General features: G+C 34.1%; 1 protein-coding gene across 1 annotated transcript in view; it reads left to right on the top strand.

Moving 5' to 3' along the window:
* The window catches only part of gnal2 (guanine nucleotide binding protein (G protein), alpha activating activity polypeptide, olfactory type 2), a 78,743-nt gene that overhangs the window by 857 nt on the left and 60,430 nt on the right, over positions 1 to 17,456 (top strand). The window lies entirely within an intron of this gene.

The following is a 17,456-nucleotide window of genomic DNA, read 5'->3' as shown; positions in this document are numbered from 1 at the left end:
AGCGAGGCCTGTCGTTGCCACATCTGATGGCCATCACTTGAGATCAGAACCACGTTTCAGGACGACGTGAAAGGGTCCAAAATGCACTATAAAAATGAATTCCGGTAGACATTAAATATTAGTCTAAGGGATTGATGTACAAATGACAAATAACCAGTTAGATAAGAGAACGAACAGCCAAAAATAAATAAAAAAGAAGCTGTACATTAAAATATGTATATTTAAGACTGCTTTTTAGTCTGTAATGTTTAGTCCAACAAACTAATTGGTGAATTATATATATAAAAAAAGAAAATGTTGGAGAATTTAATTGTGGCAACAATGAAATTTTAAAATTATCCATTCATTTTTATTCAGTTTTATTTAAATGGCAACAAGACCCCTGATAAACAAATCAAACTCATATCCAGCAATTTTATAACCGAATCCATCCAACATATTAATCGTTACATAATGTCACCTTCCTAAAATAATGATCTAATTCATTTTTTAACCTAAATCAAATTTTGGCAGTAAAAGGAATAAAGGGGTGATTTATTTATTTATTGATAAAATCACTTTTGGCAAAAAAAAAAAACAACAAAAAAACAATTACTTAGGCCATTATTTTAGGAAGGTGGTGATATTAAAATTCAGGTCTAATCCAATTTGAACTTATTTTTATTACAAATAAAAACGTTTTCATATGAATTTGGTTCAGCAGGCAGTATGAGATGTGCTATGAATAAATGTGCATTTGGTCTGGCATAATATTAAAACTTAAAGTAAATAACTCTTTATCAGGCTTTATTTATCCACTTTGCCAATTATAGCTTAATTTATTATCAATTTTGTGCATGTAAATGAGCATAAATGATTTAAATGTTAAAAATAAGCTTGGATTTCTGTGTGATTTAGTTCAGTTTTATAATAATATCTGCATTTCTCTCTCTGTTCTCAGTTGAATCTTGAATTAGGACAGATTGTGATCTTTGATCAAACCAAAAAAACTTCCTTATTACTTATACAAGTCATATAACTGCATTTCCTTGCAGTACACTGGGTAGAATCAAGGAAATGGACTCTAAAAATTCAGCTTTTGCAAGTTCAAAACCATCCAGGCGAGTATGAATCAACACCCGGTTAGTCCAAAACAATTCAGAATTTCATACCTAAAAAAGAAACCAAAGTTTCAGAGGTTTAAAATAGTAAAGAGGTGATATGGTCACTCTGACCTCTAACACCCCTAATTACGTTTTCTTTATTATTAGTGAGTGAGAGACATTCGACTGGAAGGGAACATTTTGTTCTCAAAGTTGACATGTTATAAGCTGGAAAAAGATTAATTTGCGATCAAAAGTGGAGTAAAAAAGAAGCAGTGATAAACCAGTGACCGGGTTCTGGAAGAAGAAGGTGGGCTGGTCTGATGAATCACATTTTCTGTCACATCGTTTGCATGGACAGGTGTGTGTTGCTTATTTGGGAAGCACATAGCACCAGGATGCGCTATATGAAGACACATTTCACCTACCTATCTGTTGTAGCAGACCATAATCAGCCTTTTAGCAGGGTATTGTGCCCTTCCTCAAACCAAAATTGGTTCAAGAATTGATTGAGGAGTCCCACAATGACTTTGAGTTGATTACCTTTCTTGAATGCCACAGTTTTTGACTCTGAGGAAGTCATCTTGGCTCTGGTTTAAGCCTTCTTTGAATTTTAAAGGTTTATACGCTACCATGCTTTAACTTATTAAGCAACAGCGCTATCGCTAAGGTTAAACTTTCTAAAATCTTTCTCAAGCTTTTTAACCTTGAGGGAGTCATTGCCAAAGAATAATGCATCACAGCTGTTGTCAAGGTTTTTAAAAGTTTGCTTCCAACTTAAGCTAGTTTAGTAACAATGCTAATGTAATGACTTGCTAGCCAGCTTAGCCTCCAAAGCCTATTGCAGACATAGCTAACGATAGTAGCCTTAGTAGCCTACATCATATATGTTGCTTCAAGGAAACATTTTACTTTCCACATTTTTGGAACTTATTTAAAAATGTTGTTTTCACCTTAAGCTAGCTTAGTGACACCACAAATGTCAGTTAGCCTCTTAAGGCTGATGCAGATATAGCTAATGATGCTTCATTGTATCTGTTGTCAAGGAAATGATTTGCATTCCACCTTATTAAAACTGATCTAAAAAGTTTGTTTCTACCTTAAACATGTCTAGTAACAGTACAAATGGTACTGTCAGACTTGCTTGCTAGGTTGGCCTTTTAAGCTAGATGCAGATACAGCTAACGATGCCATATTGTATTGTTCTCAAGGAAATAGTTTACATATCTTGTAAGAACTGATTTAAACAAGTTGTTTTCACCTTAAACTAGCTTAGTAACAGCGCAAATGCTAATATCAGATTTGCTAGCCATCTTAGAGGCTGAAACCTGATCCAGATGGCCTGTAGCTAAAAATGGTACATTGTATCTGTTGTCAAAAAGAATAGAAACAGCACTAATGCTAATGTCAGACTAGCTAGCCAGCTTAGCCTCTTAACTCTAATGCAGATATAGGTAACTTTGTTACATTGTATCTGTTGTTATGAAGAAAACTGTTTATATTCCACATTATTAGAACTGATTTTAAAAAGTTGTTTTCATGTGAAACTAGCTTTGTAACAGCGCTAATGCTAATGTCAGACTAGCTAGCCAGCTTAGCCTCTTAATTCAAATGCAGACGTAACTTTCGTACATCATATCTGTTGTTTTTAAGGAAACCGTTTATATTCCACATTGTTAGAACTAATTTAAAAAGATTGTTTTCATGTTAAGCTAACATAGTAACAATGCTATTTGCTAATGTCAGACTTGCTTGCTACTTTACCTTCTTAAACATGATTTAGTCGTTGTTAATGACTTGAACTAGTCAATCTTCTGTTGTCAAGGAAACTAACATATGCTGCCTTGCTAGAACTGATTTTAAAAAGTTTTCATCTAGCTTAAACTGGTTTAGCAGCAGCGCTAATGTTAACGTTACACTTGTTTGGAAGATTATATGTCTTTATCGTGAACGACTTCATATTTTTGCTGGGTAGAAGGAGGTTAAGCATAGGATAAGAATCTATTCTTCTAATAGTTATGATTTAACTAAATTGACATCATTTGAAATGCACCCAAATTAAATGTATTCAAATTGATGGATCCATTTTAATCGTGAAACTCTAACAGTTGGTTTCTATCAGTGTGGTTGGACAAGATATGGTGTTAGAAATGGACCAAATGCACAACCTCTGTAAATACAAAAACAGACCTCGTAGCTGGAGGCCGTGTTTACCTTAAAACCAGTGTAGTAGTATTATATAAGGGCGTGACACCTGTTCTGGAAAAACTGGGGAGAAAAAGGAACTGAAAAATATGGGAGCACATGTTCAAGTATAGATTTAGCTAAAACGTTTAACCCTAGGCTGTCTGTTTTTGTCCTTCTTTACTATAAATAAACTCAGCTCATCACAGAAAGGAGACCTGTCACACTCTTATGGTGTATTGTATGCCATGTGTCATGTATTGCAGTACACAATGTTCTTTATAGACTCAACAGGCAAGAAGACTGAACTTTTTCTTCCCGCTGTGATGAAAGAGTGCACACATAATCATTATGCTCTTTTGAAAAACAATTGTAATTGACTCAAATATAGGTATCATGCTTTAAAACCACATAATGCAACAACAAAAAAGGTTATTTTACTTGTAGTGTAGTTTGTGTTAGCTACAGAAATCCAAATAAATTTAGGACATTTTATGGTGGATAAACATAAATAGATAAAGCATCCAGAAATAGTTAATGATATTATTAGCAATGCTCTACATTTTATGCAGGATGTCTAGTCTACGATATCTCTCTCTCTCACTCAAGGATATCGTATCATTTCCCACCTTTTGCAGCTCAAGGTGGGAAATGTTAGAGAACAAACTCTATATATTGTAGTTAAAATACGCTGCAGAAGTTTACCCTCAGGCTTCAGCAAAAATAAATAAAAGTCTTTGATCTTACTTTTGAAGTTTAAAGTCATAATTTAAGATAACTTGTAACAACAGGTTGCAGCATTAGTGTTGGGGCCAAGCAAAGGTCAGTAGGCTCTTCATTGCTGCATCTGCTCTGATATTTGTTAAATTAGAGGGGAGACGTTGGGCAGGCACCTGAACACTGAAAAATACACACAATTATACCAAGTAGTTTTCTAGTTTAAATGTCTTAGCATACTGGAATTAAAATAAACTAACTTAAAAGTAACTTATCAGTAAGATATAGGAGCTTGTTTTAAGTAAATAATTCATTGATATTGATGAAAAAGTGCTAGTTCCATTAGCAGATTATTTCACTTATAACATGGGGAAATAGCTTTGTCATAAGTAGATCTATTTAACACTTTTCATCAATATTAAGCAATTGTTTACTTAAAACAAGCTTCTATATCTTGCTGAAAAGTTACTTGCATATTAGTTTTGTCTTATTTCAAGTGCAAAAATATATTTGCAACCACAAATACTTGTTAAGTTGTTGGGTTTTGCAGTGTAGGAATGTGTACCAACGTTTAAAAAATGTTGACTAATGTAGCAAAGCTCCCACTTATTGCTGCGCTTTGTCAGTCAGCTGGCCTAAAGAAGTGTAATTCACCACTGTTGTAATTTTAAAGTGAATTTCTGCATTTCTGAGCAGCATGTCTGTTAAGCAGCCATTTTTTAAAAATATATTTATGGTTTAATGAAAGCAGTTAGACAATATTATGCAGTTTTAGTGTAACTGGGGTATTTTCACTCAAGGATATCGTATCATAAGACGGTTTTACTAGCATAAACCTGTTAGAGATTATCTATTAAACCATAGCAACATGCAGGGCCAGATGTTACTGCCCCCAAAATAATCAACAGATTTCCAACCACTAGTTGAAAACCTTAAAGCTTGAAAACTTTCAGTCATAATTTATAGGTAATGTAATAATAATTTAATTAACGTTTCATGGATACGGTAATTGTTTATCAGTAAGTCAGTGAGAATGTGGTACACCCCACTGCTGCTCTTACATTTCTAAATCTTTCTTACTATTTTCACTAACAGCCTAAACAAAGAAACAAGATTGTTTCTTTTAAATTTAGTAATAAAATAATTGTTTATATCTTTTTCTACTGTAGTGTAACATGACAAGTTTTATTATATAGGCGGTACAAAAAGTATAACAATTACTTCAGTGTACATTAGTGTGTTTAGCATTAGTTCTTGTTAGCACAGTAAATCTAGATTGTAGATTTTTGCCATATTTTTTTTAATTTATTTTTAAAAATATGCGGTTTTATTGAAGAATGAGTACCGTTTTAAAGGGAAAATGTTCATCTTGATGCTTTCTTTGGCTAATATGGTTTCTAACTCTCCACCACTTATTTAATTAGTGAAAAATTAGATTTTATTTTGTAGTATTCAGTATTTATTTTCTAAATATCAAAACTTTTGCAGTTATACACTAAATCTTTTTTTATTATTCAATGGTTTCTTGGTGTTGTCTGTAGGTTTTGGATAGAGATGCTAAAATGGTTTTTCTACAGTGTAACTGCTTTGGGAGACATTTTTTACAGATCTTTTAAAAACTGTAAAACCTTAAGTAAATATTTTGAAACACTTCAAAGCTGCACTATGCAGCGTTTACAAAATATATTTTTTAGATATTTGTTGAAGCTGTCACTATGTTGTGACATTATGCACAACTATGAGACTGATAATCTGTGAAAAAGCTCCACTGCCTTCTCCTAGTGTTCCCAGTGCTAATTAGAAGCTACCAATCAGAGCCAGGAGGCGGGTGTTAGCATCGTCGCAGCTAGCATAGCATGTTGTGAATGCTCAGGCTAGGTAGCATGGCCACCATGATGGCGAACAAACAGTTTTTCTGTAACATAAGTTATTTCTCTGCCATTATCACATTTAGGAGTGAGTACATGAGGTTGATTGGCAGCGCTAAGACCCGCCTCTTGGCTCTGATTGGTTGTTTTTAGTCTGGAGTTTTTCAGATGGCAACAGTAGCTCAGGTGGAGGAGATCGATGTTTTCTACAGATTATCTGTCTCATAATATAACTTCGGTAACTTTTGGGAAAAAAATTACTTTTAGGAGTATTTTTACTACGCTGTACTGTTTACTTTTACTTGAGTAACTTCTTTATGGAGTATTGTTGCTCTTATTTGAGTAAAATTTATGGATTTTGAATGAAACTCAAACATGTCTTAACCAAAAATTCACCTGACACAGACACACACCTGCAGTTTTTGTTGAAGTTTCATAAGTTTTTTACTGAAAGAAACTGATTTCGAAAAATGTTTCTTTTGCCTAATTTTGTTATTTTGTAATTAGTTTCATTTTGAGCTATAAAATACCAAAATTTCCACATAATTTCATGTTGATGTAATTTTTAAGCATTAAATGATTGATGTTTTGATAATTACTACTGTTTTTGCCAAATACTTTTTGTACTGTAGTAGTTTTTTGGATGGCTACTCTATGCCTTTTTTTTAGTTAAAATAAGTTGAAGTAGTGACTACTCTTATTTGAGTACATTTTTTGGGCACCTCTGCTTATATTCTACTTTTATGACAGTGACAGTTCTAATAAATATGTACAAAACAGATGTTTTAAACAAAAATAACATACTGCAGCTTTAAAGTAAAATCAGATCCTGTTTTGCCTGCGTTTGCTTCTCTCCAAGAAGTGCGGTGCATCTTTCCTCTCTGCACTAAATGGCCACCAGAGTAATTTCCTGAATAAACAACTGTTGCTAATTGCGCACAGGAAGGAATGGTTTATATTATTGAAGTCACATAGGGAGCTGTCATGCATTCTTTCATGAGTTGCTGCTGAAAGCTGCTGTCCCGGCAGCGTGCCGTCGTGTTGTTTTTGGCGGCTCTCCCTCTCTACCTCCGTGGGTGTCACGCTTACTTTGGTGCACGCGGCAGCCCGCGACACGAGCCACTTCTGGCTTTTCTCAGGAGGCCATTGGGACTTTTATGCCCCGCAGGTCTCCAACCGGACTCCTGTTGCACGGCGGAGAACTGAGGTGGTTTGTGTTCCTCTGAAAGTAGACACCTTTCAAATCGTCTTACATTTCAAGGCGACATGTGGCTCACCAATCCGGGTCTCTTTATCTCTTTGTGTTTGCTGCAGGCATTTAGGTGAATCATCTCTGTTAATGGGTAAACGTTTTCCTGTTTTTCTGGAATTGACTGTTAAATTAAAATCTTTACTGATGTAAAATGTGATATTAAGACACCCTAAAGAGTGGTTAGAGTAAAATTAAGATTGTCACCATGTTGTGACAGAATGTTATGAGCAGATTTGAGTAATAACTACTTACATTTACTCAAATAACATTTTTGAAAAAAAACAAAAAACTTTTAGGAGTATTTTTACTACGTTGTACTTTTTACTTTTACTTGGGTATTTTTATTATGAAGTATTTCCACTCTTATTTGAGTTAAATGTCTGGATTTTCTACCCACTGAATGAAGAACAAACATGTTTAACCAAAAATTCACCAGACACAGACACACACCTGCAGTTTGTGTTAAAGTTTCATAAGTTTGTTTTTTTTTTCTTTAAAGAAACTGATTTGGAAAAAAATCTCTGTTGCCTGATTTTGTTATTTTTTGTTACTTTTATAGAAATTATTATAAATTTTGTCCTTAAAATACCAAAATATCCACTTAACTTTATATTCCATCTGACTTTTACATTTTTAAATATTAAATTATTGATATTTTGATCAGTTACTCATTAGGTGAGCAGACTTTTTACCAAATACTTACCATTTGTAATTTATTGGATGGCTACTTTTTACTTTTATTTGAGTAAAGATATGTTGAAGAAGTGCTACTCCAACTTGAGTACAGTTTTTGGACACTTCTGAATTCTCCTTGAGAAATTATTCCTGTCTGAAGAAATGCACTGCTCCAAGCAAAAACAACCAATCAGAGCCAGGAGGATGGTCTTAGGCGCTGTCAATCATCCTCATGTAGTTGCTACTAAATGTGCTAACGGTGGAGAAACAACTTACTGTTACAGGAAAACTGTTTATCCATTGTCATTGGTGGCTATGTCTGAGCATTCACAACAGGTTGTGCTAGCAGCATAGCAGAGAACAAAGAGGTAAGGGTGATTGGCAGTGCTAAGGCCCGCCCCCTGGCTCTGATTGGTTATTTTTAGTTAACCGTGGGAGCAATGGGAGAAAGCAGAAGAGATTGATGTTTTATCACATATTATCTGTCTCATACCATTCTGTCATGAAAGCAACATTTTCAACAAATATGCAAAAAAAATGTTTTATAAAAATGACATATTGCAGCTTTAAGTAATTAAAAAGAAAACCAAAATAGTTGCAATGAGAGACTGTATATTGATTACGTTCTGGAATATTTGATGTAAAATGCAATAATAAACTGGATAAAGTTAATCAAATTCGAAACCTTCTTATGTTTGACTGCTAATCCGCTAAACTCAGAGATGTTATGTTGAGGTCAGAAATTTAAGCTCAGCTGTGGGTGTGTCATGTTTTTGCACACAGATGGGAAAAAAAAAATCTAACTTCACAAAACAAAGTGACACGTAACTGATTAGACTGATTAGATATATCCCAGATAAACCTGTCAAAGTGCAGAGTTGATAATGTCTTTTTGTAAGGTTGCAAACCTGTTCACTCTCATCCAACTAAGACGAAGCAGTTTGTTTTTATTAAAATGAGAAAAAGGTACAGTATTTAACATCTCAAGTAACATGGAGCTTACTTAGTTCAGCTTATAAAGCTGCATTTTCCTTTGAATATTTCAGATAATAAAAAAAAACAAATCTGCAAATAGGTGGATTTTCCTTGAATAATTTGTATTATATTCCACAAATGGGGAAATCAGTGAGAACTGAAATGCGAATAAACAGGAATCCACCATACTCGCATAAACTTCTACTGTTTGAGAAATACTTACAAAGAGATGTAGCATTTGTTTGTGGTGTGATTATCTCCTCACAGATAACATTTTATTTCTGCTTAACAAAACATTAATTTGCTCTGTAATGTTGGAGGAAATGAATAACAGCTAGAACCTATAGGTTTGTTTCAAGCTAGCATGAGCACTTTAGCATTACAATGAGGCCTCTGAAAATGAAGCAAAAGCTCAGGGTTTTTTTCATGTGAATTGATTTTTTTACTATTAGGTAGCAAATATGAATATAGGTGGATGTATAATTTAGTGTAAGTTAGTGACTATTATTGCTATTACTATTAGTACTATTGTTCCCCCTACAGTGACAAATTACACAGGCTTCAAAACACTTAAAGCTCCAAACCCCACAGTTTTCTTATGAAATTTCAGTCAAATTTCCAAATTTTGACAAAATACATTTCTATTAAAAAATGTTATGATCTGAAAGGAACAAATGTCATAATCCATAAGTTAACTAGCTAAAATGGGGAACAAAACCACAGTCGATGAAAACATGGCATAACATAATACAGTCGACCACAAGTGTTCATGAAAACACAAAAAATACAAAGCTATAGAAAATAAAATGGTCACATACGTAGGCACTGTTTATTCAAAGGTATGAAATCGTTAGAAAGGATTACTTAGAGTCCGAAAGACCCAAAGAACAATAGAAACTTAAACTGATTAATGAACAAGCTAAGATACCCGCAGAGGCCACTTTATTAGGTAAACCTGTTCCATTGTTTAACACCAACAGTGAATGAAGTGCTTGATTATAGAGAAGACAATTTAGAGATTGAGCATCAGAGTGAAATAGAAAAGGGAATTAAGTGACTTGAACTCAGTATTGTTGTTAATGCTGAGATTTTCACACACAACTATGTCTCAGATTTTCAGAGAATGGTCCCAAAAAAAGAAAATATCCTGTGAATGACATCTTTAATGCACATTTTACTGCCAAAGTTTCAGAGTTATTTGTAAATCACATGCGATGCGTTTTAAATTTGAATATTTTCCTTGAAACCTGTACTTCTATCACATTCATCAACGTCTCCTGTGAGACGAGCTTTTCGAACGAGAACATTTGAGGCATTCATCGAGGCTTCTGTGATTGGACAATTTATTAACTTATCGCTTTGAATCTTTGGCGGCTGGGATGAACGTTTCAACTTCTTTCCACAAGTTAAAAGTCAAACTAAACTAAATATAAGTCAATGATTTACAGAGCTGAAATAATTATCTGCTTCAGTTTATAACTGCTTATATAAGAGTTCAATAGGATGGTTCTTAACAGTATAATTGCTTTGGTTTTACAATCTTACTGGTAAAGTCAGGGCAGTTAAGATTCCTTTGGAACTCAAAGTCTAACTTTGAGTTTCAGATTGGAGAAACCTGAAACCGTTGTGTAATTGTAGTAAAATCAAAATAGATTAGAGATTTAGGATGTGGACCAAATCTCTGTTTCTTCCTGTTTGCCATTACATCAGACCAAGCCTTTAATGTTTTAGGTAGCTAAAATAATATTTCTGGTTGCTAAATGTCAGAATAATGATAGAGGGGGATCATAAGCATTTCTTTAGCATCTTGTAGAGTTTCGTTTTCAAACAAAACTTTAGGCTTCCACAGATTGCTGGAATATTGGATTATAAATCATAAGTTTTCTGTGGAAGTTGTGATGGCAACCTGAAAATGTTGACTTTGTAGGTAATGTGATGAAAATCCTAGGGTTATTTTTGTGCCTAAGCTTCAACTTCCTGGTTGATGTCTTCAGATTTTGCTTAATATTAAATATTTTATGATGCCATATGGTTTGTTTTATGTATCAAACTATTTTGCAGAAAAACAGCCACACATGATGACGCTGCCACCATCGTACCTTGCAATTGGGATGGTGTTTTTGAGGCTTGTTTCAAGTTTAATTAAAATTTTAGATTCAAAGTGTTTGTTCCTGAGTATATTCCCAAACTGTTCTCACTTTCTCTGCTGCCTTTTTTTTTTTTTTTTTAGAAATGGCCTCTTTGTTGCTGAGTGGCCTGTCGGCTCATTTACCAGCAATTACAAGGTCTTCTACTTTTTATATGTGGTTGATATTCTCAAAGGATTTGACAATATGGCTAGAAAACATCGCGAGAAAAGCGTTTTATATCAGTTGACATTGATAATTGTTGATTAGTTTTTGGTTTTAAATATCTGAAATGCTGCCAAACTGGTGGCGTTGTTTTTATTTTTAGTAGTTATGAAGCACAGTGGCCAAACCTTAAACTGCTGCTGCCTAAGTTACTCAACAGGTTGTTGCTAGGTAACCACAACTTGCTCTACAAGTTGTTGCTAGGTAACCAAAGAGTGAGAGAGTTAGCTGATTCCACCAAGCTTCGCTTAGCTTTGCGGTTCTGGATCGGAGTTCAGAGAATATTCTTTAAACTGAATTTTCTATCAACATATTATCTGTTGACATTGATCATATATCTATCACAATATATACGTTGTTATTGATTTATTGTTCAGCACAAATAAGCATTCATAAGATGGACATTTTGCCCAATGATTAGTCAGCCTTATAGAGGTTCTCAGTTCACTTTCTGCCATCTTGGCTGATTTATTTTTATTTTTTCACGCCAAACATGGAAGGAATTTGTTTCCCTTAAAATCCATCCACAAATATGCCTCTATTTAATTAAAAGAATGTAAATTTACCTATCAGAAGCCGACAAAATCTTCATATCTGTAAACCTTTGAATTCGAAGGAACAGGCAACTAAAAAACGTGTCATTATTCTGGCATTTAGTAAATAGAAATAATTTTGGTGACCCTAAATGACCTAAAATGGAAAAGTTTGGTGTTGAGAAAACTGATTTGTGTCTTTCTGGGCAGTGTATAGAAACATGTCAAAAACTGTTTTTTTTTTTTTTTAAACATTCCTTCTGCGAGTTGTACGGCAGATTTTTAGGACCATTTTACAACAAGTTTTGTTTAATTTGGAGCATATAGTCATAATATTAGCTAAGTTGTACAAGAAAAATGTCTTAAAATGACAAGAAAAAATGTTGATTAATGAGAAAGGAAAGCTTGGATGGATAATTTGTTGGAGTTGTTCTAAAGATACTACTTAATTCTCCTAATAATATGACTTTATTCTCGAAATTAAAAGTAAAAACTCTTAACTTGACCCTTATATCCCATCATAGAGTTGATCTGAACTCAAAGTCTGAATAAATAGAAGCTAAAAAGCACACTTGTCAAACAAAATGGCGGCCTTGTCCCACTGACATCACTCAACTATGGAAAACCAAGGGGAAAAAAATCCAGATTTTAAAAAAATTAAATCTTCAAAACCCCCAAATTCGATAAAAAAACAATAATATTGGTTTATCGCCCCACTGTATTCCTAGAGAAGTGACTTCTGCTGTTTTAGATTGGTTTCTGTGCTTTTGTCAGATAACATCTGATGCAGTGTTCCTAGATTTCCGTCAACTCTTATCTCTCATAAATCAGTTTCATCACCATCGTTGCGTTGTCTCACTGGCTGCTTGTTGGACTGGAATTACTGAAAACGCACCGCGGACGAGTCAGAGAATATCCGCCATGCAGCTTTTGTCTGGTTTGTTTGCTGTTTTCGAGCTGCTGTCCCGGGTGGGAAGCCGCGTTTTTGGAAAAATCCAGCAGAGGCCTTTGGAGCCAAGTGAACTTTGCTTGTGTCTAACTGAGTTTTATCATTGACCACAGCTGAACTTTGCTACTCGGCGAGTTCCCAGTTACTGTCAGCGCTGGCAGGAGGTACTGAAACATGAGTTATTGTCATCTTTATGATGCCGATAGCAGGGAGTGCAATCTGAATTGTCCTATCAGCTCAATCGGAGAGGAACCACACAACGTTCGAAGGACATCGGACCAGGCCTGTTCTTCGAGTTTGCTTGATGTATAATTTATGATTTTCTTTCTTCTTCTTTTTCTTTTTCAAGAGCCTCTGTTCCTGCAGGGAGTGCTTCCAGGAAAAAAAAAAATTAAACAATGCTAAATTTAGCTCGGTATCGTTTGGACCGGTGCCTCGTTTATACAATGCATGCTTCAGTCACAGTCTGGGCCACAAAATAAGTGTAAAATTAAATTTGGTGTTTGGGGCCTGTGTGTTGGCGCATAATAAATGTGAATATTACCATACCTTCCTTTTGCAATATCCTTAAAGCGCACTTTTGCACAGCTAAGAAGTGAAAAGCAGCTATTTTTAAGGTTATTAAAAGCCGACATGTTGATAATTAACTGCAGTGACTGGAGTTAATGAAGTAAGCTCATTTCTTTTAATAAAGCTCCTTTCAAGATAACACATTCACAAGGTGTTTTTACAGCACCATAACATAAACTACATGATAATAAAATATTTCTGGGAAGATATGCATTATTATTTATCTGAAAATGTATTTTAGCAAATTTAGTTTATACTTTTATATTCTTTGTTCTGTACTGGAATTAATTTCTAAATAAATACATAAATGATACAGGAAGATAACATGAAATGTATGCTAATAATTCCTTTTTTAAATAAGATTTTTTTTTAATGTACATTTTTATTTTTAGGTTTATTTTAGCACTTTTTTTGGCATACTTTTATACTGCTGTATACTTCTTTGTTTTGTTCTGATACGCAAAAACAAAACAAAAATGAGTAAAAATGAAATTTGTTTCTGACAAAGAAAATCTGAAATTGAGCTTTAAAATCTGACCATGTCGATAAAAACTGGTGGAGATAAAAATAGAAACTTAAGCAACATCTGGTGTTAATATAATAATGAAAGATTGAACTCCGACTTTGCGTATAAATGCTAAAATAGATGCATTTTAATAGAAAAACTTGACATAAATGTGAAAACAGGTTGTTGTTTTTTTGGGTTAGGATGTAAATCACCAAATAAAAATACATAAAATATAAATAAACATCTAAACTATCCTTCTTTTGATGTGCAATGATTATTCATCATTCAAATAGAGCCTCATTACGGATGCAATGCTGCCTCTGGCCACTAGAGGGAGGTGTGGATCAGTTACTGGTTTTGACCTTGCTTTTTTTTCAAGGCGGGAAAACTGAATCCATTTTTCTTTTTTTTTCTGTTTTACATCAGAGTTGTAGATCGTTAATAGTGGTTTTGTAATCAACCCACTACAGGTGAATGAGGGTTTTAGGGTTAATTTGCATGCTGGAAAACGTCACTACAAACAAATATCATTGTAATAATCACAACAACTGCTTGTTTATATTGCTAAATTTGAATGCTATATGTACTTCATAGTTAGTAGGACTTGAATGCAACAGTTTAGATGTTAATTTTTGCAGCTCAGGTTGAGTTTATCATGCTTTATTTATTAATTAATTTTTTTAAAAAGAAGAAACGACAACAATGACAAATAAGTCAAAGGTTGTCTCAGTGTAGAGAGAAGTGATGGCTAATGAACAAACCACACCACATCTGGTGTCAGAGGAAACCACAGTGAGCTGAACGTGACACACTCACAGACCTTTCATGTCGGCTTCACTAAGCGGGGACTTTCACTGCAACGGTGCAGCTAAGCTCTGTTCCAGATCTGAAACTTAAAGAAGTAGGGCTGCAGCCAACGACTATTCTAGTAACTGACGATTAATCAATTAATCAGATGAAAATATTTGGAACACTCTACAGATTTTTCATCTATACAACATTGGAAGTGCATTTAAAGATGCAAATAAATAATTTATTTTATTTTTTAAATAAGAAAATTAACATTTTATTTCCTAAAGTGAAGTATCATGGCGTTCCTTTAGTTGTTTTGAACTGAGTGAAGCTAAAATTATTCCATTTAAGAAGTTTTGGGTGAAACATATTTACAGAATAAGGTGTTTTTTAATCTTAAGTGCAAATTTAGTATATATTTTATTCAGTTTTTGCTTAATTACTGCTTTGAGTATGTTGTTCTTTCAGCAAAAGCCTTTTTTGAGTCCTTACACTCCAGTTAATGATTAATCGATTACTAAATTAGTTGACGATTATTTCAATAGTTGATTAATCGCGGTTAAATAAACACAAATATTGCTCAAAACAGGTTATTTACTTGTCCTTTCAGGAAGAAGTGCTATTAAAAGTTACAATTAAGACATGCTACTCACGCAGTAAGCAGTAAAAATAAATGTAACTTTACAATAACAAACTGTTTTTTGTTTTTTAGCTAAATCTCTTGTGCCAAACATTTCAGGGGTGAACAGTTCTTGTGTTTGAAGTTTTCCTATAAAGTTTAGTAAAGGATGGAAATTGATTTCAATATTGACCTGGATAAATATGGGAAACTACATTAGGAAGGATGGAAGGGTGTTTGTATTTCCAGACTGTTTTCCCGTTCTCTAAATGTTGTGTCCTTTCAATCCTTCTTTTTTTGGCATTGTTCCTTTCTTACATCTGTCCTTCCTTCCTTTATGTCCTTCATTCTGTCTTTTTTCTTCCTTCCTTGTCATACCATCCTTCCTGCCGTCTGTTATGTTCATCCTTCCTTCCTGACTAGATTGTTCCATCTGTCCTTCCTTCCTTTCCTTCTTTCCTTGTATTATTTCACTTTATAAATATGCAGTTGTTTATAGTTTTTTCTATATATTTTCTATTAAATGGGGTATATTTTGTTACTGTGCTGCTGCAACAAGTAAATTTCATGCTATTCATCCTTCCTTTCTTCCTTCCTTCCCTCTCTATACTATTTTCTTTCCTTCCTTGTAACTTTTCTTATTACTTTGTGTCCTTTATTTCCTGTTTATCCATTCCTTTTTCATTTGTATTCTTTTATTCTTCTTTTCTTTCTCCCTTCTGTCTTTGTATTCTTTTATCCTTTCTTGCTACCTTGTGTCCTTTCCTTCCTCCCTCTGTCTATTCCTTGTGCCCTTTATCCTTCGTATTCTTCCTTTCCTTCTTTTTTGTTGTATCCTTTATACTCTTCCTTCATTTCTCCTTCTTTCTTTCCTTCTTCATGACCTTTCTTCTTACTGCTTTGTACTACTGTCCTTCCCTCTTTTGTTGTATCCTACATACTACCTTCTTTTCTTATAATTTTTTCTCTTTCTTTCTTTCTTTCTTTCTTTCTTTCTTTCTTTCTTTCTTTCTTTCTTTCTACTTTGTGTCCTTTTTCTCTCTATCTCTACTTCCTTTACTTCCTTGTTCTCTTTTTCTTCTTTTCTTGTATCTTTTTATCCTTCCTTTCTTATGCTTTACTGCTTTATCTCCTTTTTTCCATCCTTTCTTCCTGCCTCACACATGTCTTTCCTCTCCTTTTTTCTTGTTTTTCAGGTTATCTTTGTCTGATATTAAACTTAGTTTAATGAAACATTTAAATCAAACAAAAATGTTTCCTCAGTGTTTATTTTACAGAAAGTTGCTTGTAAATGTTGCAGCAGTGATTCTGTGGAAAAAAAAAAACCCTCATAAGCAATGCATTTTTTTTTATTTAATCTAGATACCAGCTGCATTTTTCTACATTTCCAACGTGAGATTATCCTGCTGCAATTAAAACATGAAACTATTATTGAGCTTCAGATGTTTTCCAGAGGGTGGTGGTGCAATATAATAATTTCTGTAAGTGAATTCTGTATTTTATGAGTCGGCTCCCTGAGAAAAAAAATCCCCTTTTTATGTGTTCAGCTGCTCTATTTGTTAGTACAGGTAAATATTTTTGAAGAAAGCAAATAAAAGTGTTAGCCTGAGCAATTATTTATTCGGATGATCTCTTTGTATTTGCTAAGGTGGGGCCTCCGCTGCGCCAGGCAGGTGTGTTCACTGTCTCTGGGTTTGGAGTAAATTTATGAGGCTGTTTTGTGCCTCGCTGCCTCAGGCTTTGCTAACATGCTGCCGTGTTCGGTGGACTTTGTATTTGACGGTGGGGTTGATTGCTGCTTTGCTGTGACGTAACGCATCTAACATTTCCAGCCGTCCACGATGTGTCGCTCTTTGTGTGTGTGTGTGTGCTTTTATTCAACTTTTAGGGTTTAATGTATTTATTAGGCTTTTCACATTATATATATATATATATATATATATATACAGTTGTGGTCAAAAGTGTACATACACTTGTAAAAAATCATAATGTTATGGCTGTCTTGAGTTTCCAATAAGTTCTACAACTCATTTTTCTGTGATAGAGTGATCGGAACACATACATGTTTGTCACAAAAAACAGTCATAAAATTTGGTTCTTTCATAAATTTATTATGGGTCTGCTGAAAATGTCACCAAATCTGCTGGGTCAAAAATATACATACAGCAACAAAATTTGTCAACTTTGGTGATGTAGCGAGTTGTGTCAATCAAATTAGCTTCATGTCATGGCCTCTTCACTTCTTCTAAGTGATTCTGATTGACTACAGCTGTTGACTTCTCATGAGCCCATTTAAATAGGGCTCATTTGACCCAGTGATTAGACTCAGCTACAAAAGCTACAATGGGAAAGTCAAAGGAACTCAGTGTGGATCTGAAAAA

Source organism: Poecilia formosa, unplaced genomic scaffold (assembly GCF_000485575.1).
Source record: "Poecilia formosa unplaced genomic scaffold, Poecilia_formosa-5.1.2 Scaffold208, whole genome shotgun sequence".
NCBI classification, from domain to species: Eukaryota; Metazoa; Chordata; class Actinopteri; order Cyprinodontiformes; family Poeciliidae; genus Poecilia; species Poecilia formosa.
This window is presented reverse-complemented; position numbering and strand designations above follow the sequence as displayed.